At 42.4% G+C, this 24,187-nt stretch overlaps 1 pseudogene; it reads left to right on the top strand.

Moving 5' to 3' along the window:
- The window catches only part of LOC131194198 (cytochrome b-like), a 34,817-nt pseudogene extending 16,695 nt beyond the window's left edge, over positions 1–18,122 (top strand).
- The last annotated feature ends 6,065 nt before the right edge of the window (positions 18,123–24,187 follow it).

The raw sequence follows: 24,187 nt of genomic DNA, 5'->3' as shown, positions 1-24,187 counted from the left end.
TTAGCTAAATAGGCACTAGAATGATAGCTCATTTCAGCGGAAAACGTCTTAAACTGGGGAAAAATCTGGCCCCTACTAAGATTAAGGAAATCTCTAACACTTCTCATTCTGAGTTTTCTCTCTTTTTTCCTTCCTACATCTCTGTGGCAACGGAAGCGTTTACAAAATGCAAGTGTAGACTTTAATGATCATCCTGATTAGCAATCATCTAAGTTTTCTCAGTGGATGCTAGGATTAAAGGTTACTTCCTATACAGATTATTTGCAAGAAATTGTACTTTATTCCTGATGGATCTGCTTTTTTCCCCCTTTCTCTCACTATTTGAAAGTTTTTAAATTGGGTGTTCCATTCTACAGGCACTGCCTCATCTCCAAAATGGCAATGTTTTTCATCTTCTCCTAGCAGAGAGACAGCTATAGTGCCATGGTGGCACAGTGGTTAGAGTGCAGTACTGCAGGCTATTGCTGCTGACTGCGAGCTGCCTGCAATTTGGCAACTCAAATCTCACCAGGCTCAAGGTTGACTCAGCCTCCCATTCTTCTGAGGTGGGTAAAATGAGGAGCCAAATTGTTGGGGGCAATAGGCTGTCTCTGTAAGCTGCTTAGAGAGGGCTGTAAAGCACTGTGAAGCAGTATATAAGTCTAAGTGCTATTGCTACATTAACAGAATTTTGCAAGTCTGAAGGTACAAACTTCTCATTGCCACTTTTAACCATCTGATCAATTAGGGCGGGTTCTTCCTAATTTATGTCCTTGAGGACTTTCTTTCTGGAAAAGCACTGTGAAGTCAGGGGTGAAATCCAGCAGGTTCTGATAGGTTCTAGAAAACCAGTAGCGGAAATTTTGAGCAGTTTGGAGAACCAGCAAATACCACCTCTGGCTGGCCCCAGAGTGGGGTGGGAATGGAGATTTGCAGTATCGTTCCCCTGGAATATGGTGGGAATGAAGATTTTGCAGTATCCTTCCCCTGAAGAAGGGTGGGAATGGAGATTTTGCAGTATCCTTCCCCTCGAGTGGGGTGGGCATGGACGCCCACTATGCCCACCAAGCCACGCCCACAGAACCGGTAGTAAAAAAAAATTGGATTTCACCACTGTGTGAAGTGGTATATAAGTCTACTGCTAGTGCTAGAGCTAGTCACGCAGGTTTCATCAGTGAGAAAGAGAATTAGGACATAAAACCAAAAATGATAGTCTCATCCTGATGACACTATTGGCTTTCCCTTTGGACTTTGGCTGTGGTTGGCAACTCTGATAAGTGGTGAGCTGCTACTGGTTCAGACCAGTTCGGGCGAACCGGTAGTTCTGATGATCAGCTGGCCCCACTTATCCGCCTCCGCCCTATCCTGTCCTATATTTCCTTCTTTCTTGCTCAGCTGATTCGTGCAGTACAGCTGATTTCCATTCCTCCACTGTTCTACTTTACTGGGGCTACCTTAGAAGGTAAGCAGCTGAGCTTCAAATTGCTGTATTTTGAACATTGCGCGTAACTGTGTTAAGTATGTGCATGGGCTTCACCCACAGTTACGCGTGAAGCGCCCGCTCATAGAACTGGTTGTTAAATCGGTTGCAGCCCACCACTGGCTCTGATCTCTTTTAAATACGAACTATATTTTTTTAAAAAATTGCATTTATATCTCGCCCTTCTCCGAAGACTCAGGGCGGCTTACACTATGTCAAGCAATAGTCTTCATCCATTTGTATATTATATACAAAGTCAACTTATTGCCCCCAACAATCTGGGTCCTCATTTTACCTACCTTATAAAGGATGGAAGGCTGAGTCAACCTTGGGCCTGGTGGGACTTGAACCTGCAGTAATTGCAAGCAGCTGCTGTTAATAACAGACTGTCTTACCAGTCTGAGCCACAGAGGCCCAATTCACTACAGTAACTTTGTAATGCTTGAAAATTCCAGTTGGATCAATTCCAGTTGGTCAAGAAGCTTCTACCCTTTTTTCCCCTATGTGATCGTCCAGCTGAGATCAAAGAATAACAAAATAACAGAATTGGAAGGGGTCCAAAGTATTGCCTTTTAATCCAACCCCTGCTCAAGCAGGAGACCCTTCAGACAGATGGCTATCCAGTCTCTTCTTGAGAAGCTCCGGTGGTGAAGCGCCCACAACTTCTCAAGGCAAACCGTTCCACTGGTTGGTTATTCTGTCAGGAAACTAGTTTTTCCTTCGTTCCAGGTAGTTTCCATTCAGTCTCCCCAAGGAAAGCCAACTTCAGAGAAAAAAGTTCATTGATTTAGATTTTAATTCTTAATCAGAGCAGACCTGTAAGGGACCTTGGAGGTATTCCAGTCCAACCCCCTGCTTAAGCATACAATTCCAGACAAATGGCTGTCCAGTCTCTTCCTAAAAAACTTCCAGTGATGAAGCACCCACCTCTTTTGAAGGCAAGCTGTTCCACTGGTTAATTGTCCTCACTGTTAGGAAGTTTCTCCTTAATTCCAGGTTGCTTCTCTCCTTCATTAGTTTCCATCCATTTGTTGTCTTGTCTTCTGCTGCTGAACAGTTACAGGAACTGAGCGTGGCTGTCTAATAAAGAGAAAGACCAGGGGAGACATGATAGCAGTGTTCCAATCTTTAAGGGGTTGCCACAGAGAAGAGGGGGTCAAGCTATTTTCCAAAGCACCTGAAGGCCAGACAAGGAACAATGGATGGAAACTGATCAAGGAGAGATTCAACCTGGAAATAAGAAGAAATTTTCTGACAGCGAGAACAATTAACCAGCTTTGCCTTCGGAAGTTGTGGGATCTTCATCACTGGAACTTTTCTGCTGCTACTTCTGCATAGAGCATGAGTAGAAAAATGCTGGTGAGGCAGGTTTGATCACACGGAGGCAAAGGTAGTGTAAAAATAAATTTCCTAACATACTACCCACTTTTCCTGGATCTTTCCACCCAGCAGATGCCCATGGGTCATTTGGAAAGCATCTGTGAAAACTTTGGTGGCATGAGGCAGTTTGAAATTCTCAAATGGATGATGCAAATGTTTTGCTGATCCGAATGCTATTCGCACGCACTGAACTGCAGGCTTTCATTGATAGGCACCTATTAAGCAAAGCCGGGCAAGGTCATTGTTTGAAAAGATGATGGAAAGTGATGGATTCTGGTTGGTTGGTTGATGGATGGATCCCTCTGATGGAATGAGGGTTGCAAGAGAATAACATTTCCAACTAAAAGGTTGTTGTTCAGCAGACCCTTCTGAGAAATGTCAAAGAGATGTAGGGAAAAAAATATATCAAGCTGTATTTATTTGTGCATGTCCAATTCTTGCAGATAGCATCTCCTTAGGTGCATATCATGATATACAAAAGAGAAATGTCTTCTTGGCTTATCTCTACCATGTAATGTAAGCTAGATGAAGCAAGGACCCACATCCTCAAGATTTTCAGGTAAAAATAGCAATAACAATAACATACACATATATATATGTCTTGGCATATTCAAGTCTTTTCCTGTTAAGGTTGAGAGTATCTTGGTGATGTCTCGACAAGGTCTCACTCATCATCTTCAGGCTGGTGCTTTCGGCTTCATGCTTCTCTGAGCAAAGCTTTGCTCACAGAAGCATGATCCCCATACAAAGCAAGCTGACACATGCTAGGAACACATGACAAGACCTCGGACTTGGAGCCAAACCAAAACTGCATCACAGCCATCTGCTCAAGACATCACATCACAGAACTCCAGAGGCCACAACACCAAAGCTCAGGAACAAGAGACTAGGACCACACCCACACAGGATGCTATGAAACAGCCGACCAATCTGCAAACACCCATTCCATCTACCAATCAAGATGCAACCACAAAACCAACCAACCCGCTCACAGCAACACTCCCCACCTCGACCAATCTGCAAACACCAACTCCATCTACCAATCAAGATGCAACCACACAGCCAACCAACCCGCTCACAGCAACACTCCCCACCTCCCCACCAGTATTTATAGAGATGGCAGCTCTGACCACGCTTTGCTCACAGAAGCATGAAGCCGAAAAACCCAGCCTGAAGATGATGAGTGAGACCTCGTCGAAATGTCGCCAAGATACTCTCAACCTTACACAGGAAAAGACCCAAATATGCCAAGACCTACATACCTATACCCGTGAAAACCTACGAATATATATGTGTGTGTGTGTGTGTGTGTGTGTGTGTATGTATGTATATATCGCCCCCCAAAAAACAATTATTACCAGCCTGCCTTCCATTGAGGACCTGTATACTGCACAAGTCAAAAAGAGGGCTGTGAAAATATTTATAGACCCATCGTATCCTGGACATAAATTGTTTCAACTCCTACCCTCAAAACAATGCTATAGAGAACTGCACACCAAGACAACTAGATACAAGAACAGTTTTTTCCTGAATGCCATCACTCTGCTAAAGAAATAATTCCCTCAACACTGTCAAACTATTCACATAGGCTGCATTACTATTACTATTAGTTTTCTCATCGTTCCTATCACCCATCTCCTCCCACTTATTACGGTATGACTGTAACTTTGTTGCTTGTATCCTTACGATTTATATTGCTTGTTTCCTAGTATGGTTTGATTGCTTATTTGTATCCTATGATTATCACTAAGTGTTGTACCTTATGATTTTTGACAAATGTATCTTGTCTTTTTATGTACATTGACAGCATATGCACCAAAGATAAATTCCTTGTGTGTCCAATCAAACTTGGCCAATAAAAAATTCTATTCTATTCTATTCTATTCTATTCTATTCTATTCTATTCTATTCTATTCTATTCTATTCTATTCTATTCTATTCTATTCTATTCTATTCTGTGCTTTACAGCCTTCTCTAAGCAGTTTACTCAGTCAGCATATTGCCCCCAACAATTTGGGTCCTCATTTTACCAACCTTGGAAAGATGGATGGCTGAGTCAATCTTGACCTCTGTCAGGATTGAACTGCTGTCAGTTGACAGAGTTAGTCTGCAATACTGCATTCTAACCAGTGTGCCCCCATAGCTCTTCTTGTAGGACCTTCTCCCATTCCTCTCAATTGGGCCTACCGATATGGAGTCAAAATATAAAGAATTATAAGTGATTTTAGCAAGGAAATGTTGAAGAAACTTTCAGAGCTCCCTGAAAGGAATTTTTCCAAACTACCTCTCCCCCACACACAAAATGCATCCCCTAAATAAAATTTTGGGCCAACATTATAGTAATATATTAAGACTAAAAAAAAGTACTGATGTTTTGCTATATGTATCAACACAGTATGGGCTAATTTTGACTTACCGTATATCAATGTCAATTGGTACTCCTTCCTTGTTTAATCACATAATCAAGAGCTTGCCTTAAAGGATAGTTTAGCTTTTGAATTTATACACTCCCTAGGTAACTTAATATTTGTTCTGATATTTAATTGGCACTTGATCAAGGACTATTTTGTATCTCTACATAGTTTCAAACGGAAGCAGAAACTCACTGAAAGCATAATGCTGCACTAACTGAGGAATTATCATCTTGTAATTACACTAAGGTAAAAGGGAGGGATGTGGTGGATCAGTGGCTAAGACGCTGAGCTTGTCGATCGAAAGGTCAGCAGTTCAGCAGTTTGAATCCTTAGTGCCGCATAACGGGGTGAGCTCCCGTCACTTGTCCCAACTTCTGCCAATCTAGCGGTTCGAAAGCATGTAAAAAATGCAAGTAGAAAAATAGGGACCACCTTTGGTTGGGAAGGTAACAGTGTTCTGTGCGCCTTTGGCATTTAGTCATGCCGGCCACATGACCACGGAGATGTCTTCGGACAGCGCTGGCTCTTTGGCTTTCAAACAGAGATGAGCACTGCCCCCTAGAGTCAGGAATGATTAGCACATATGTGCAAGGGGAACCTTTACCTTAATCTTTAATTATACTAAATTATTCTAGCATCTTCAACTGTTCTGTTTGCAATCCAAGATACGTAAACAAAGGGGAACCTTTACCTTAACCTTTAATTATACTAAATTATTCTAGCATCTTCAACTGTTCTGTTTGCAATCCAAGATACATAAACACTGAGGTACATTTTGAGTGAACATATAGAACTTTTTTGGCTGCCATCTTGTTCTTTGCCTCAGACAGTAAGCCTTGGTCCACCTAAGCTGAAGGACTTACCAATTATTTATTTATTTATTTATTTTTTTTAAAATCCCATCTTTATCACTTCATAAGTAACTCAAGACAGCAAACATACTGTATATACATTCCTTCCTCCTCCTATTTTCCTCACAACAAACCTCTGAGATGGGTTGGACTGAGTAGGTGAGTGGCCCAAAGTCACCCAGACATCTTTGATGTCTAAGGTGGGACTAGAACTCTAGGTCTCCTTGTGATTGGTCCAAAGTCACCCAGTCAGATTTCATGGCTAAAGCAGGACTAGAACTCACAGTCTCTTGGTTTCTAGGTCAGCACCTTAACCACCACACTATACTTCACTTGCTGGAGCAGTGACAAGAGCTCCTCCTCCTCCTCCTCCTCCTCCTCCTCCTCCTCCCTCAGTGTTATGTAAGCAGAGGAATGCTATAAAAATTATGCTGGTAGTCCCTCCACCCAAATTTGCTCTGAGGGAAAGTAGTACTGAAGCATTTTTCTTTAAATGAATAAGTAATATATTAAACTAAAAGCTGCAGCCAACTATTTATTTATGTAACGGTAGGTTTTTAACATTCTCCTAATCAAAGTAGACCTCAGGAAGAATCAGAATTTGGCCCAAACCAAAGAAGCGATAAAGGAATAGTGTTTTATCTCTCATTCAGACAAAAAGTGTTGGAATGAAAGGGTTGAAGGATTTCAGACAGCAGACTATCCAGGAGATTTGGATCATATGCTCAGTCATAGTTCATAAAGTCATCTGATTTCTTCGACATATACTACTTCCAAGCTTTGTGCCCCTTGTCTTATATCTGTGTCTTACATTTTTCCTTTCCAGATGCACAACATTAAACTTCTTCCTCTAAAGTTCCATCCATTCATTTCAACCCATTGTTCAAGTTGTAGAAAGATAGCTCCCACACCTCCTAGAACCATGATGGCAAACCTATTGCACGTGTGCCACAGGTGGCACCCATAGACATATCAGTGGGCAGCCGAGCTCAGCTCCTGCACACAGGCACATGCCGGCCAGCTGATTTTCAGGCCTTCTGGACCCACTAGAATGGGCCGTTTTTGTCCTCTGGAGGGCCTCCAGGGGGGTTGGGAAGGCAGTTTTCACCTTCCTCAGACTCCTAGAAAGGCTCTGGAGGCTGGGGACAGCAAAAAACGGACCCTCCGGTCCCACCGGAAGTTGACAAAAGGGCCTCCAGAAGGGTGGGGAAGGCAATTTTTGCCCTCCCCAGACTCCTAGAAAGGCTCTGGAGCCAGGTGAAAGAAAAATGGGCCTACTGAGCCGTCACGTGCTAAGAGTGGAGGGGAGCATGGGGGGTCACACGTGCATGCGTGGGGGTGGGGTGCATAGAATTATGGGTGTTGGCACACACAGGCACGACCACCACCTTTGCCCCCCATCCTGACATGCAATGGCAAAAAGGTTAGCCATCACTGTCCTAGAAGAATGAAGTATTTTGACAAATATCAAAAAAAAGAAAGGCCGAAAATTATATTTTCCCTAAAGGGGAAACATGTTTCTAAAGACCTCAGCCACAATAGGTATTGCCCAACAAGCCCCTTCATTGCATCATTACCTACAAAGTTAACTATGACCCCCTACAACAGCCAATAGAATAACATGCTCTTGCACAGGAACAGGAAGCTCACATTCAAAGGCCAGAGAGGGTATAAATAACCTTCATTCTCAACTCTATGTGGTCAGCTGCCCAGGAACTCAAACCTATGTGGTCCTGTTCATCAATAAACCATCTTTCCAATCAGCCTCCATATTTCCAATGTTTTTTCCCTGCTTGGAACTGAACCAGATTGCTATTTCTTCCAACAGAGTCTTCCTAGATCTTTTGGAATCGTCTATTGCCAATAATGAAATATATCCTCTCTGCTGAATTTAAGCGGACTCGATTATCAGTAACCATTCCTGAGAATGCTTCTCCTTGGTTTAAAATAATAGGAAAACCTCTTCTTCACTTATCAGGCTTGCGATGAATTACTTTATGATGGTTTGAGTGAATTAATCCTCACGCTACACCATAATTGTTGGTTTCAAAGCAATGCGGCTGGGTTCATTCTTAGAGCTAAATCCCATCCCTGCAGGATGGCTTAGCACAATGCAGGAAACATGCTGGCTGCCTTTGTCTATCTAGACTGAGATGTCTCTAGCAGAGTGAAATACTTGGGGGCTATCAGATTATTAAACTGAAGAAAAATTAAAGAAAACTTGATACAACATGACATAATCACTGTTTATCATTCTCTGCACCATTCTCTGGAGAAAATGCAGGGATGGCATATATTTTCTTTTGTCACACGTATGTGTGTTTGTTTGAGGGAGAAACAGAGAGACAGAGGGGGGGGAGAGAGAGAGACAGAGCGAGAGGCAGAGAGACAGAGAGAGAGACAGAGAAAGAGAGCAGGGAGGGAGAGAGGGAGAGAGGAGACACACAGAGAGAGACACAGAGAGAGGGGGAGAGAGAGAGAAAGAGAGAGAAAGAGAAAGAGAGAAGGGGGGGAGAGAGAAAGAGAGAGACAGACAGACAGATAGACAAAGAGAGGGGAGAGGGAGAGAGGGAGAGAGGAGACACACAGAGAGAGACACAGAGAGAGGGAGAGAGAGAGAAAGAGAGAGAAAGAGAAAGAGAGAGGGGGAGAGAGAGAAAGAGAGACAGACAGACAGACAGATAGACAAAGAGAGGGGGGAGGGAGAGAGGGAGAGAGAGAAGGAAGAATGAGAGGTAATATTTATAGAAGCAAGATTTATGTTTGCTACTTGCTTCTTCTTACAGACCAAGAGATAATATTATTACTTCTGAATGTCACCACAGCCTTTCTACTCCACAATTTAGGAAGGAAAACATGGGACATATTGCTAGCTGAGTTTTTGAATGACTATCATTAAGGCTGAGAAACCTGAAAGGGGATTTTTTTCCCCCTTTCTTTCTCTCTATATGGCAAGGACAATAAATTGCAGATAACAACCCTTCCATGGGCGAGCCAAACACACATACACACACACATAAAAAGATGTAACCTAGTCACTGCTAGGTCTAAATTTTTCAATGTTCGCACACAATCATGTCTCTGATAGAATATGTAGCTGGAGGAGAAGTGAGGAGGGGGGCCCACATTGGCAACATCACCCCAGTTTGTCAGGAAAGAAACAGCACATTCCAAAGAAGAACCCAAAACAAGAAATTTTGCAGTGAGGGGAGAGAGAGAAATAGATATAATAGAATAACAGAGATGAAAGGAACCTTTGAAAATTCTAGTCAAGCAGGAGACCCTATACCATTCCAGACAAATAGCTATCCAGTCTCTTCTTAAAAACCTCCAGTGATGGAACACCTACAACTGCTGAAGACAAGCTGTTCAGGGTAGCTACACTTTACAGTCTTCCATATCTGTGTTCTCTTCGCTGACGATGTTAAACTATTTAACACTACCAATAATGTTGCTACCCTTCAAAAAGACCCTGACTTTGTGTCGGAATGGTCAAAAATTTGGAAACTCCAAATCTCAACCAACAAATGGTCTTACACATTGGAAAAAAGAATCAGAACACTAAATACAAGCTCGATGGACATTACCTTGTAGATGACCCTCACCCCATCAAAGACCTTGGAGTTTTCATATCAAACGATCTAAGTGCCAAAGCCCACTGCAACTACATCGCCAAAAAGCATTAAGAGTTGTAAACCTAATCTTGCGTAGCTTCTTCTCAGGAAAGATTACACTACTAACCAGAGCACACAAAACATTTGCTAGACCAATTCTCAATTACAGCTCACCGGTCTGGAACTCCCACTTCATTTCGGACATTAATACAATTGAGCGTGTCCAGAAATATTTTACAAGAGTCCACCACTCCTCTGATCACAACAAAATACCTTATGCCACCAGACTTGAAATTCTGGATTTAGAAAATTTAGAACTACGCCGCCTTCGGCATGACCTGAGCATTATTCATAAAATCATCTGCTACAATGTCCTTCCTATCAAAGACTACTTCAGCTTCAACCACAACAATACACGAGCATACAATAGATTCAAACTTAAAGTGAACCACTCAATCTTGATTGTAGAAAATATGACTTCAGTAACAGAGTTGTCAATGCCTGGAATGCGCTACCTGACTCTGTGGTCTCATCCCAAAATCCCCAAAAACTTTAACCTAAGACTGTCTACTGTTGACCTCACCCCACTCCTAAGAGGTCTGTAAGGGGTGTGCATAAGAGCACCAGCATGCCTACCGTTCCTGTCCTAATGTTCCCTTTGGTTGTATTGATTTTGTGTGGTTATTTCATGCTTGTACTTATATATATATTTGTGTCTGACTAAATAAATAAATTAATAAATAAATAAATATTATATACCCAGGAAGGGGACTGGGGGGTAAAACAGGCAAAGAATGATTGTTGGAATTGGGTATATCTTGTTTAATGAAAAGAAGGACTAGAGGTAGTGGTGGGTTTCACTTACCTTTGCTACCGGTTCGCTTGTTATGCTTCTGTGCATGACGTCTGGGTGGGTGGGCGGAGCCTCCCACTACTGCTGCTACCGGTTCACCCGAACCGGGGCCAACTGATAGAAACCCACCACTTCCTAGAAATGACATGAAAGCAGCATTCCAATACCTCAGGGGTTGCCACAAAGAAGAGGGAGTCAAGCTATCCTCCAAATCACCTGAAGGCAGGACAAGAAGCAATGGATGGAAACTAATCAAAGAAAGATCAAACCTAGAACTAAGGAGGAATTTCCTGACTGTGAAAACAATTAACCAGTGGAACAACTTGCTTCCAGACGTTGTGGGTGCTCTCACACTGGAAATTTTTAAGATTGGACAACCATTTGCCTGAAGCAGCATAGGGTTTCCTGCCTGAGCAGGGGATTGGACTAGAAGACCTCCAAGGTCCAACCCTGATATTCTGTTATTTTAGGCACCCTACACTCTGTGTTATGGGATGGCAAGCAACCCCAGAACTGCACATGCCGTTATGATCTGTCCTTCAAGAAAATCAGCAATAAGTTGCCCAAAGTTAAGAGAAGAGTAAAAGCAGGCCACGCTGCGTAAGAACGAACACAACCATTGTAGAATTACAATCCATTCTGGGAAGAAGAAGAAGAAAATATGCGCTGCCTTTCTGCAATTTACATAATGGCGCTGCCATCTCATAAATATGCCCCTCTCACTCTCCCACGAGGCAACAATGGCACCTGATTGTATGTTGATTTATGGGAGCCTTATGCAGAAACATATTCTGGAATACTAGCTGAATAATAGTCTGTACAATTATTAGGCTTCTCTTGTTTTTGGGTTTGTTTTTTTTACAAACTTTGGAAGAGATTGATTTCTGGTCATTCCCATCTCTGTTGGGTTTTAAGGCTGAGCCATGATGTAAACAGACTCTGCTATTTATCTGTGTGCCAAGCTGCATCCTTGGACTGAATAATTCTAAACCACCAAGGAGGCCAAGACTGTTTTGCTTAGTAAATCACTTAACAGGGAGACCACACGGTTAAGTGTGCCCTGGTTAAACAACATTTATTATCGGGTAAATATAGACAAGGCTTCCCAAGAGAAAGTCTAATTGTCTGTAAGAGAAACATGCTGTCAAGAGGAATTGAAACACAGATTGGGTGTTGGAGTGATGGTGTATTTAGGGGTACAGCAGAACAATATCTTTTAGAAGGTAACATTCAGGGATTTATCCAGTTCCTTCTGGCTGTTGCAATGGGATTTCATTGTGTCTCCTTTTCTGGAGCAGTAGAGTTTGACCCTTGCCAAGGAAAAAAATCACAGCTGGAATCAAAGCTAAGTTCAATCAAAGCCACCATCTTGCTCTCTGAGATGATTAGGGAACTGGAGACAAAAACATATGAAGAACGGTTACAGGAACTGGGTGTGGCTAGTCTAGTGAAGTGAAGGACCAGGGGAGACATGATAGCCATCTTCCAATATTTGAGGGGCTGCCACAGAGAGGAGGAGGGAGGTCAAGCTATTTTCCGAAGCACCTGAAGGCCAGACAAGGAATAATGGATGGAAACTGACCAAGGAGAGATTCAACCTAGAAATAAGGAGGAATTTTCTGACAGCGAGAACAATCAACCCATGGAACAGAAGTTGCCTTCGGAAGTTGTGGGAGCAGGACAAGAAACAATGGCTGGGAATTGGAAACTTGAAGGAGAGAAGCAAAGAATTAAGGAGAAACTTTTTTTTTTTATTTGAATTTATATCCCGCCCTTCTCCGAAGACTCAGGGAGGCTTACATTGTGTTAAGCAATAGTCTTCATCCATTTGCATATTATATACAAAGTCAACTTTTATTGCCCCCAACAATCTGGGTCCTCATTTTACCTACCTTATAAAGGATGGAAGGCTGAGTCAACCTTGGGCCTGGTGGGACTTGAACTTGCAGTAATTGCAAGCAGCTGTGTTAATAACAGACTGCTTTAGTCTGTTGAGCCACCAGAGGCCCCTTACAGTGAGGACAATTAACCAGTGGATCAGCTTGCCTTCAGACGTTGTGGGTGCTTCATCACTGGAGGTTTTTCAGAGGTTTTCATCAATTGTTCATATCACACGAGACGTCCCATGCGGATGAATCCTACAAAACCTACACGCAATCGGCGCATCAATATTTTTCATCTGCATTTACATCCACATTGCACGAGGGTTATACTACGGATCCTACCTCAACAAAAACGTCTGACTATCAGGGACTATCTTACTAATCATCCTAATAGCAACAGCTTTCTTTGGCTATGTCCTACCATGGGGACAAATATCATTCTGAGCAGCAACAGTAATTACAAACCTATTGACCGCCGTACCATACATTGGCACCGTACTCACGACATGATTGTGAGGTGGATTCTCAATTAATGATCCAACCCTAACACGACTCTTCGCCCTACACTTCATCCTACCATTCTCCATCATCTCAATATCCTCAATCCACATCATACTTCTTCACAAAGAAGGGTCAAGCAACCCACTAGGAACTAACTCAGACATTGACAAAGTCCCATTTTACCCATGCCACTTATTCAGAATAGAATAGAATTTTATAGAATAGAATTTTATTGGCCAAGTGTGATTGGACACACAAGGAATTTGTCTTGGTGCAGATGCTCTCAGTGTACATAAAAGAAAAGATACCTTCATCAAGGTACAACATTTACAACACAATTGATGGTCAATATATCAATATAAATCATAAGGATTGCCAGCAACAAGTTATAGTCATACAGTCATAAGTGGAAAGAGATTGGTGATGGGAACTATGAAACGATTAATAGTAGTGCAGATTCAGTAAATAGTCTGACAGTGTTGAGGGAATTATTTGTTTAGCAGAGTGATGGCCTTCGGGAAAAAACTGTTCTTGTGTCTAGTTGTTCTGGTGTGCAGTGCTCTATAGCGTCGTTTTGAGGGTAGGAGTTGAAACAGTTTATGTCCAGGATGCGAGTGATCTGCAAATATTTTCATGGCCCTCTTCTTGATTCGTGCAGTATACAGGTCCTCAATGGAAGGCAGGTTGGTAGCAATTATTTTTTCTGCAGTTCTAATTATCCTCTGAAGTCTGTGTTTTTCTTGTTGGGTTGCAGAACCGAACCAGACAGTTATAGAGGTGCAAATGACAGACTCAATAATTCCTCTGTAGAATTGGATCAGCAGCTCCTTGGGCAGTTTGAGCTTACTGAGTTGGCGCATAAAGAACATTCTTTGTTGTCCTTTTTTAATGATGTTCAAAGAGGTTTCACACAGCCACTTGTGTGATTTGGTATAGGGTCTCCTGCTTGAGCAGGGGGTTGGACTGGAGGACCTCCAAGGACCCTTCCAGCTGTATTCTGACAAAACTGGGAATGCTCAGAATGACTGTCAATTGAAGCAAAAACTGCAGAAATTCTACTGATTAGAAGCAAACATCCTGACATTCATAGAGGTTTACATTGAAGGAATGTTTTTTTAAAAAATAAAAATAAAACCTTCACAAAACCAAAGTGGTCTTTTCAAGGTAAGCGCAGCAATGCCCTTTTGTCCTTTAAGTTGGTTGATGCTTTCTTTGAAATTGGCATGGAGCTCTACGTTCCTTCTCTCCAGCTTTTACCTTTTGTGGAACGCACTTCCAATGACTTCTCCAATCTGTTCTTTTTTTTTTCAAGAGGAGAATATTAATTTAAAGGTGGAGCATTGTTCATTAAAAGGGGTATCGCTATTAGCACTCTTTTTAATTTTTCATTATTTATCTTTCCTTTGTAAGTGGTAGTAATTATGAAGTGAAGCAAGGGAGCACATTTTATTAGCTTTGCTCGCTTGAGCCAAGCGATGTGACGTCGTTTTTTTCCACGTGCGGTATGACAAGTGGATTATTAAGATTTTATTAGACCGCCAAGTTAATTGTGACAAAAATGCTTCCCTTTGGCTATTCCAATTTTGCTTCCTAGGTCTGCCATTCACTTTCTCCATATGAAAATACAATCAGCAGTGGTTATGATTCATCGTACAATTTGCAGCAGGAAGTCTACATTTAAGCAAATCCACTTAGTCTAAGGATGTGGAGCTTAGTCTAAAATTAGTCCATGTCAGTGTACACATTTTTTGTCACTGTCATGCCCCAGCATGTTCTAGCCCCATCTAGTGGCCTGGAGGGACAATTATCCCCCAATGTACCATATTTATATATTGGTATTGCACTCTAGCCCCATCTAGTGACCGGAGAGACAAATACCAAGTATATTCTTTGAAGCGGACCCAACCCATTTTACCCATCAGCCCGCACTCTCAAACCAAGTGCATGGTGGAAAGCCAGACTCCATTTCCTTTAGCATTTGGAGAAGGCAGAAGCACAAAGAAGACTCCATCTTAATCTGTGGCACATGGTCATCCAAGGACAAACCCACATCCCACACACAGAGCATCGCTGGTGAGATTTAGATTTCTTGTATTTATTAATTGTTATTCAGCAGTAACTCAATACTGCCTATCTTGTACTTGGTTCTCATTGTTTGTATCCCTGTTTTCCCCAGTTTCACCATATCCTGTTCTTTCAATAAAGCATCCAGATCTACCCACATGGTCTGTTTTATTAGAGGGTAAAGGTAAAGGTAAAGGTTCCCCTCGCACATATGTGCTAGTCATTCCCAACTCTAGGGGGCAGTGCTCATCCCTGTTTCAAAGCCAAAGAGCCAGCGCTGTCTGAAGACACCTCCGTGGTCATGTGGCCGGCATGATTAAATGCCAAAGGCGCACGGAACGCTGTTACCTTCCTACCAGAGGTGGTCCCTATTTTTTCTACTTGCATTTTTTACGTGCTTTCGAACTGCTAGGTTGGCAGAAGCTGGGACAAGTAACGGGAGCTCACCCCATTACATGGCAGCACCAGGGATTCGAACTGCTGAACTGCCGACCTTTCGATCAACAAGCTCAGCGTCCTAGCCCCTTGAGCCACCACGTCCCTTTTGCATTTTGAACTGCAAACAGACTAACATGTAGTGAGGACAGAACAGTCACTGTGTGTGTAAATGATTTCAAAATTGTAAATCCTGCATTTGTTTGCAGATTTTGACAGTACGGGTAGTTCTCGACTTACAACGCTTGGCAACCGACTCACATTTATGATGGTTCCAGTATCCTGGGGTCACGCGATCCCCTTTTGTGACCTTCTGACAAGCAAAGTCAAGGGGGAAGCCAGATTCACTTAACAACGGTAAGCCAACTTCAACAACTACAATGATTCCCTTAACAACTGTGGCAAAAAAGGTCGTAAAATGGGGGCAAACTCACTTAACAAATGTTTCACTTAGCAGCAGAAATTTGGGGCTCAATTGCAGTCATAAGCAGAGGATTAGCTATACTAAAAAGTCCCAAAGGTACTTTTTTCAAGAGGCAACTGGACTTTCTGGTTTTTCTTTGAAGCTGTTTCACTTCTTATCCAAGAAGCTTCTTCAGCTCTGACTGGATGTTGAAGAATGGAAGGATTTATATTCCTTGCAGACAGCTGGTCATTTGCATTTTTTAGAGAGTCATTGAGGCCACTTGGAGGTTTATTGATGTCATGAAGTGTAACCTCCAAGTGGCCTCAACAACTTTCTAAAAGAATGCAAATGACCAGCAAGGAATATAAATCCTTCCATTTCCTGTCTGTGAGGAATATAAATTCTTCCATTCCCCACTATCCAGTCAGAGCTGAAGAAGCTTCTTGGATGAGAAGCAAAACGTCTTGAAAGAAAAACCAGAAAGTCCAGTTGCCTCTTGAAAAAGCACCTTTGGGGCAACCATGATCTGGATGACTGGGAATCTCCATAGTCTCTGTTTATTTGGTTTCCAGAAACTTCAGTGACAAAACCATGTTCCTGAGGTGGCTGACAATATAGCTGAGTGAATGGATGGTGGGTTAATCCTATTATGTTCTAAAGGTCAGGTCCTGTCCTTCTTAATCCCATCAGATGGATCTGAAGGACTTTTGCTTACAAATAGATCCACCCAGACAGTTTGGGAACTTTGAAACCGTGTTGTAAGTACAAAAAGGGAGGTCTGTCAAAACTTCAGATGGTAGCTAAGTGACCAGTTGTAAGTTGAAAACTACCTACAGTCCCCATGCTCCTAAAATGGATGTTCAGCAACCATGTGGCTTCCCTTCACTCTCCTTTGAAGTCTTCACAGCTTATCCACAGACCTTGTGCTATAGATCAGGGGTCTCCAACAGGGGTGAAATCTAAAAATCTCAGAAAGCTGCACAAATATTTTATAATTTATTATTTTATTTTATTTTATTGTGGACTTCAATTCCCAGAATTCCTCAGCCAGACAGCATTAATCACTCAGTGGTGAAATAGATTAGCTAAGTTTAGATTAGTTCTGTCTTGTGCTAAAAGTGAAACTGGGGCTTTTGGGCTGTGAGAAAAACCATGAAGTCGATCAGTAATCAGGTTAGTGGCTTAGACTCTTTTAAAAGGAGTTTTTAAGTTTCTGCTGATGAGGAACTCAGGTGAGATCCCCAGAGTAGCCTTTAATTTTAATTTTTAAGTTTAAAGGCTGCCGATCTCAGCTGAGGGGCGGGATCCTCAAAGGCTTTTTTTTACTTTTAAAGGCAGGTTTAGGCTGAAGCAAAACTGGCTTTTAAAAGTAAAAAAAAACCTTCTGCAGATGCTGCGGCTCAGCAGAGGCGGGGGGGTGGGGGCAGGGATTTTTGCTACTGGTCCTCCGAACCAGCAGCTGCCATCACTACCGGATCGCGCGATCCCGTCTGATCCAGGAGCATTTCACCCCTGGTCTCCAACCTTGACAACTTTAAGACTTGTGGAATGGAACTCCCAGAATTCTGGGAGTTGAAGTCCACAAGTCTTAAAGTTGCCAAGGTTGGAGACTCCTGCTATAAAGAAAAGCTGAAATACATTTTCTTTTGCAAGTGGGGCCCCCTCAGAACCACTCGTGAGGTTGTACAGTGTGCTGTTCCACCATGTATTTAGAACTGCCCAAGATCTTCTAGTCTGGAAGTCCTTTGGACAGTGCATCTGGAGAAGGCTGAAATATGATGAATGACTGAGGGAACTTGGTGTACCTAGTCTAACAAAGAGAAGGGCTAGGGCTTATATGATAGCCATCTTCCAGTACTTGAAGTGCTGTTACAGAGAAAAAAGGATTGATCTATTCTCCAAAGCACCTAAGAGCAGGACAAGAAGTAATTGTCAAAAAAGATAGAAGATAATTAAGATAGGTAAAAGATAATTAGAAGGTGGAAGATAATTAAAGAGAGATCCAACCTAGAACTAAGGAGAAACTTCTTAACAGTGAGAACAATTAATCAGTGGAAGACTTGCCTCAAATGTTATGGATGCTCCATCTCTGGAGGTTTTCAAGAAAAGACTGGACAGCTATTTGTCCAGAATGGTACAGGGTCTCCTCCTTGAGGAGGAGGCTGGACTAGAAGACCTCTAAGTTCCCTTCAAAACTTATTACTCTATGTTCTAACCCTGTTGTTCTATATTTCACCCATTGCACTGGTCCAAAATGTTTGAAAACCCTCTGAATCAGGTGGCCTCCAGTTTGCCTCCCTGGACTGAATCTTTGTTATGTTAGACCAGGAAGCCATCTTTTACATTTGGGCCTTCAGGCCTGCCACATCTTCTTCTGTGGGAAAATGGGAAGGGAGTTTGCATAGAGTGTAGATGATACGTAGTCAAAATAACATTCCTTTCTCAGAGAGTCAAGGTCGTATTGCCCTGGCACCCTGGCACCATGACTGGGAGGTGTCTTCAGTTTGGACAGTGAATGATTGGACCATGTGATGGACATGTGGGTGCTGGGCAGGAATTTGGACTTTCCTTTGGGTGGGGAAAACCTGGAAACTTTCAGATTCGGGTTTTCCCAGATGTGCCAATATGACATCTCTCATAAAATGGAACTTTGAGGAACTTCAAGCATCAAAGTCTTCTTTCGTTGGGGGTGTTACTTGGAACCCGGACATGTTACTCCTTTGAGTGTATTATGCTAATCCAAAATTCCTTCAATATAAAACCCCATTAGAGTTTAACTTCCCGCAAGTAAACAGCTACCTCCCAACAATTCACTGAGTGAGCTCTCCTCTGCTTCAGAAGTTAAAGCTGGCTTTTGTGTAACTGGAGCTGCAAGGGCAAAGATCAACATCTTTTTAAGAAGGAAGCACTTTGTCTTCTTACTGTTCCTTTTTACACAAGTACTCACTGCCATGCCTTTTCTTCTGCTGGCTAACCTCTCAACACATCTTAAATTTGGCAGAGGATGGGAAAACAGTCAGACCAAAGCAGATCACAATGCCAGCACTTCAAGATTGATTAGAACCTTGCAGAAGATGTAATTGTTTCCCCAGCTCTTGTAATAATGGTAATTTGATCACACTGTCAGTCTTACCGCCTTTAGTTGGGACTCGGCCAGTACAACTTGAGTAGAGGAACATATGCAGTGTCATTAACCTGAGGTCATCTGCTTCTTCAGCTGTAGTTACCTGCAAGCATATTAAAACTAAAGATGACAAGGTTAAGATCGGGTTCAAACCGACTAGACCAGATCTGAATGACAAGGCACAATTTCCCTGCTGCGGATAAAGCGGCAATTAATATAGGATTTGAGATTTGGCTTGTCCAGTTCCTGTTGCTGAATTAATGCCTGGATTAATGATGATTTCTTGCCCCAATTAAAGGTCCATGTTTGCTCACATTAGCACTAGCAATGGCACTGAGACTTACATACCACTTCACAGAGCACTTTACGAAGTCAGGATAGGGTAGGGTAGGGTAGGGTGGGGTAGGGGAGGGGAGGGGAGGGGAGAAGAGAAGAGAAGAGAAGAGAAGAGAAGAGAAGAGAAGAGAAGAGAAGAGAAGAGAAGAGAAGAGAAGAGAAGAGTTGGAAGAGACCTTGGCGGTCTTCTAGTCCAACCCCCTGCTCAGACAGGAAATCCTATACCATTTCTGACAAATGGCCGTCCAATCTCTTCTTAAAAACTTCCAATGTTGGAGCACCCCCAACTTCTGGAGGCAAGTTGTTCCTTGAGCCAGTGAGATTCAAACTGCTGAATTTATGGCAGTCAGGAGAATTAGCCTTTCTTATTCCTCTACTAGGTTCTTGAGAATCGTAAGTTCATTTGGGTGAAGGAATTAAAATAGGTTGCTTTAAACTTGAGCCCAGTGACAAATTAAAAAAAAAATGCTGCTGTCTCTCTTAGGCTGAGTATTATTTTTGAGATATAGCTGAAAGTTTATGTGAATTTGATTCAGAGGAAGCCTGAACTATTGGATTATGATGATGAGGGCTCCCCTTGAAGAGCACCTGGAGACTCCAGTTAGTCCAGAATGCAGCTGCGCGGGTGATAGAGGGAGCTGTCTGGAGCTCCCATATAACACCAATCCTGCGCAAGCTGCACTGGCTACCTGTGGTCTTCCGGGTGCAATTCAAGGTGTTGGTTACCACCTTTAAAGCGCTCCATGGCTTAGGACCGGGTTACTTACGGGACCGCCTACTGCCACCATTTGCCTCCCACCAACCCGTGCGCTCTCACAGAGAGGGACTCCTTAGGGTGCCGTCAGCCAAGCAATGTCGGCTCGCGACCCCCAGGGGAAGGGCCTTCTCTGTGGGGGCCCCTACCTTATGGAACGAACTTCCCCCTGGACTTCGACAGCTTCCTGACCTTCGGACCTTTCGCCGCGAGCTTAAAACCCATCTATTTTTCCGCGCAAGACTGGCATAGAATTTTTAGATGTTTTTATGGGTTTTAATTTTTAATTTGTTTTTAGGGTTTAAAATATGTTTTAAATTTTGAATAAGTTTTTTAGTTTTTGTTTTATTTATATTGTATGTATTTTGTCTGTTGTTTTTATTTGGCTGTTAACCGCCCTGAGTCCTTCGGGAGAAGGGCGGTATACAAATTAAAATATGATGATGATGATGATGATGATGATGATTAGATGTATATACAGATATTATACATATAGATTATTATTAGTAGTAGAAATAGCAATCGCACTTAGACTTATATACCGCTAACAGGGCTTTACAGCCCCCTCTAAGGGGTTTACAGAGTCAGCATATTGCTCCCAACAATCTGGGTCCTCATTTTAACCACCAAGGAAGGATGGAAGGCTGAGTCAACCTTGAGCCTGGTGAGATTCAAACTGCCAAATTGCAGGCAGCCAGCAGGCAGCAGAAGTAGTCGGCAGTACTGCACTCTAACCACTGTGCCACCAAAGCTCTATTAGATTTGATATTATTGCGATGATTAGGGGGTTGGAGGCCAAAATATATGAAGAATGGTTACAGGAATTGGGTATGTCTAATCTAGTTAAAAGAAGGACTAAGGGTGACATGATAGCCATGTTCCAATATCTCAGGGGCTGCCACAAAGAAGAGGAGGTCAAGCTATTCTTCAAAGCACCAGAAGGCAAGACAAGAAACAATGGATGGAAACTAATCAAGGAGAGAAGCAATCTCAACCAATGAAAAATTTCCTGACGGTGAGAACTAGTAACCAGTGAAACAGCTTCCCATCAGTAGTTGTGGATGCTCCATCACTGAAGACTTTTTAAAAGAGACTGGATAACCACTTGTCTGCAATGGTATGATGCCATGATGGTGAACCTTTGGCATGCATGCCCTCTCTGTGGGCTCGTGCGCTGTCACCAGCTGCTCTGTTGTTGTTGTTTTTATTTGCATTTATATCCCGCCCTTCTCCGAAGACTCAGGGCGGCTTACACTTTGTTAAGCATTTGTATATTATATACAAAGTCAACTTATTGCCCCCAACAATCTGGGTCCTCATTTTACCTACCTTATAAAGGATGGAAGGCTGAGTCAACCTTGGGCCTGGTGGGACTTGAACCTGCAGTAATTGCAAGCAACTGCTGTTAATAACAGACTGTCTTACCAGTCTGAGCCACAGAGGCCCTTAATGTTGGTTTCCAGCTGGTCTCCGCAAGTGCTGGAGCGCCTGAAATCAATCTGAAAACGGCCCCCAAAACAGCCTGAAAACGGCCCCCAAAACAGTCTGAAAATGGCCCGAAAAATGGCCAAAAAACATGAGCAAAAATAGACCAGCTGGTCTTCAGGTTTCCAGTGCTCTGGTGCATGCAAAGACCAGCTGGCCAGCGCACATGTGCATGCCAGAAACCCAAAGACCAGCTGGCTGGCGCACGCATGTGCACTGGCCAGGTGGTGTTTGGCTTTCTGGCACTCTGGTGCATGCACATGCAAATACATGCACCAACATTCTGGTTTGGGCACTCGGTGCTTAAAAGGTTCACCATCACGGGTATAGGGACAGGGGTGAAATCCAGCAGGTTCTGACGGGTTCTGGAGAACCGGTAGCGGAAATTTTGAGCAGTTTGGAGAACAGGCAAATACTACCTCTGGCTGGTAGAGTGGGGTGGGAATGGAGATTTTGCAGTATCCTTCCCCTAGAGTGGGGTGGGAATGGGGATTTTGCAGTATCTATCCCCCAGGACTGGGGAGGGAATGGGGATTTTGCAGTATCCTTCCCCCTGGAGTGGGGTGGGAATGGAGATTTTGCAGTATCCTTCCCCCTGGAGTGGGATGGGAATGGGGATTTTGCAATATCCTTCCCCCAGGAGTGGGGAGGGAATGGAGATTTTGCAGTATCCTTCCCCCTGGAGTGGGGTGGGAATGGAGATTTTGCAGTATCCTTCCCCCTGGAGTGGGGTGGGAATGGAGATTTTGCAGTATCCTTCCCCTGCCTTGCCACCAAACCACACTCACCTAGCCACACCACACCCACCAAGCCATGCCCATAGAACCGGTAGTAAAAAAAATTGGATTTCACCACTGGTTTAGGGTTTCCTGCTTGTGCAGAGAGTTGGACTAGAACAGGTGTCTCCAACCTTGGTCCCTTTAAGACTTGTGGACTTCAACTCCCAGAGTCCCTCAGCCAGCAATGACCTCCAAGGTTCCTTTATTTATTTATTTATTTATTTATTTATTTATTTATTTATTTATTTATTTATTTATTTATTTATTTATTTATTTATTTTGTCATAACAGTATATATAAGCATTGACATGAAATAACTATATAATATGTAAGCATATATATGAGCATAAATATGTAATAACTGTATTAATTGGATATAATGAAGAGGAACAATAGAACAGGGAACGGTAGGCATGTTTCTGCTCTTATGCACGCCTCTTATAGACCTCTTAGGAATGGGGTGAGGTCAATAGTAGATAGTTTTTGGTTAAAGATTTTGGGATTTTGAGAAGAGACCACAGAGTCAGATAATGTGTTCCAAGCATTAATAACTCTGTTACTGAAGTCATATTTTCTGCCATCAAGATTGAAGCGGTTAACATTAAGCTTAAATCTATTGTGTGCTCATGTATTGTTGCAATTGAAGCTGAAGTAGTCTTCAACAGGAAGGACATTGTAATAGATGATTCTATGAGTTAAACTCAGGTCCTGTCGAAGGCGGCGGAGTTCTAAATTTTCTAAGCCCAGGATTTCAAGTCTGGTGGCATAAAGTATTTTGTTGTATTCAGAGGAGTGGAGAACTCTTCTTGTAAAATATTTCTGGACTCGTTCAATTGTGTTGATATCAAAAATGTGGTATGGGTTCAAACAGGCGAGCTTTATTCAAGAATTGGTCTAGCAAATGTTTTACATGCTCTGGTTAGTAGTGTAGTGTTTTTGGAAAAGAAGCTACGCAAGATTAGTTTTACAACTCTTAGAGCCTTTTTTTGTGATGTAGTTGCAGTGGGCTTTGGCACTTAGATCATTTGATATGAAAACTCCAAGCTCTTTAACAGGATGGGGGTCATCTGTAAGGTAATGTCCATCAAGTTTGTACTTAGTGTTTAGGTTCTTTTTTCCAATATGTAAGACTGAACATTTGCTGGTAGAGATTTGGAGTTGCCAAGTTTTAGACCATTCGGATACAAAGGGTAGTTGTCCTTCCAACTCTGTTATCCTGTTAATTTTTCCCCTTCATCTCTCATGGCAAAGGAATCCTGCATCACCTAATGAAGGTAAATTACCGTGTTCGGGACAAAAGAAAGGAAATTATTTTGCGTATTACCTAATGGAACTTCAGCTTTTGCGACCACAAAATATGGAAGGAACTATTTATGCTTCTCACTGCAGACACGAAAGTGTTTTTCTTAATTAAAACAACTTTGCTTGTCACTTATTAACATATGGTGTCTTAAATGCTAGCTCACACTACATGGATCTCTGCCCAGTTTATTTATTAAAATGAGTGTATTATGCATAGAGAGAAAGTAAAACCAAGGGGGAAAAAAATAAGCTGACGTGTTTTTTTCCTGTTCTCAAGAGAGATGAATGAGGAACCCATTTTACAAATCTTTTCCAGGAAGAGACTCTGTCGCATGTCTTTTTTTTTTAATCCAAGTGTGATTTTTTTAATTTATTTTATTTATTTCGTCAAGCATGTATTTTGTGACAGATACAAGCGTAAACATAATTATAAATACATGAAATGGCTACGAATAAATTGGGTCAGTAGGACAGGGACGGTAGGCTCGCTGATGCGCTTATGCACGCCCCTTGCAGACCTCTTAGGAATGGGATGAGGTCTACAGTA

This window comes from Ahaetulla prasina, chromosome 3 (genome assembly GCF_028640845.1).
Source record: "Ahaetulla prasina isolate Xishuangbanna chromosome 3, ASM2864084v1, whole genome shotgun sequence".
NCBI lineage: Eukaryota > Metazoa > Chordata > Lepidosauria > Squamata > Colubridae > Ahaetulla > Ahaetulla prasina.
Note: the sequence above shows the minus strand (reverse complement) of the source record. Positions and strands in the feature narration are given on the sequence as shown.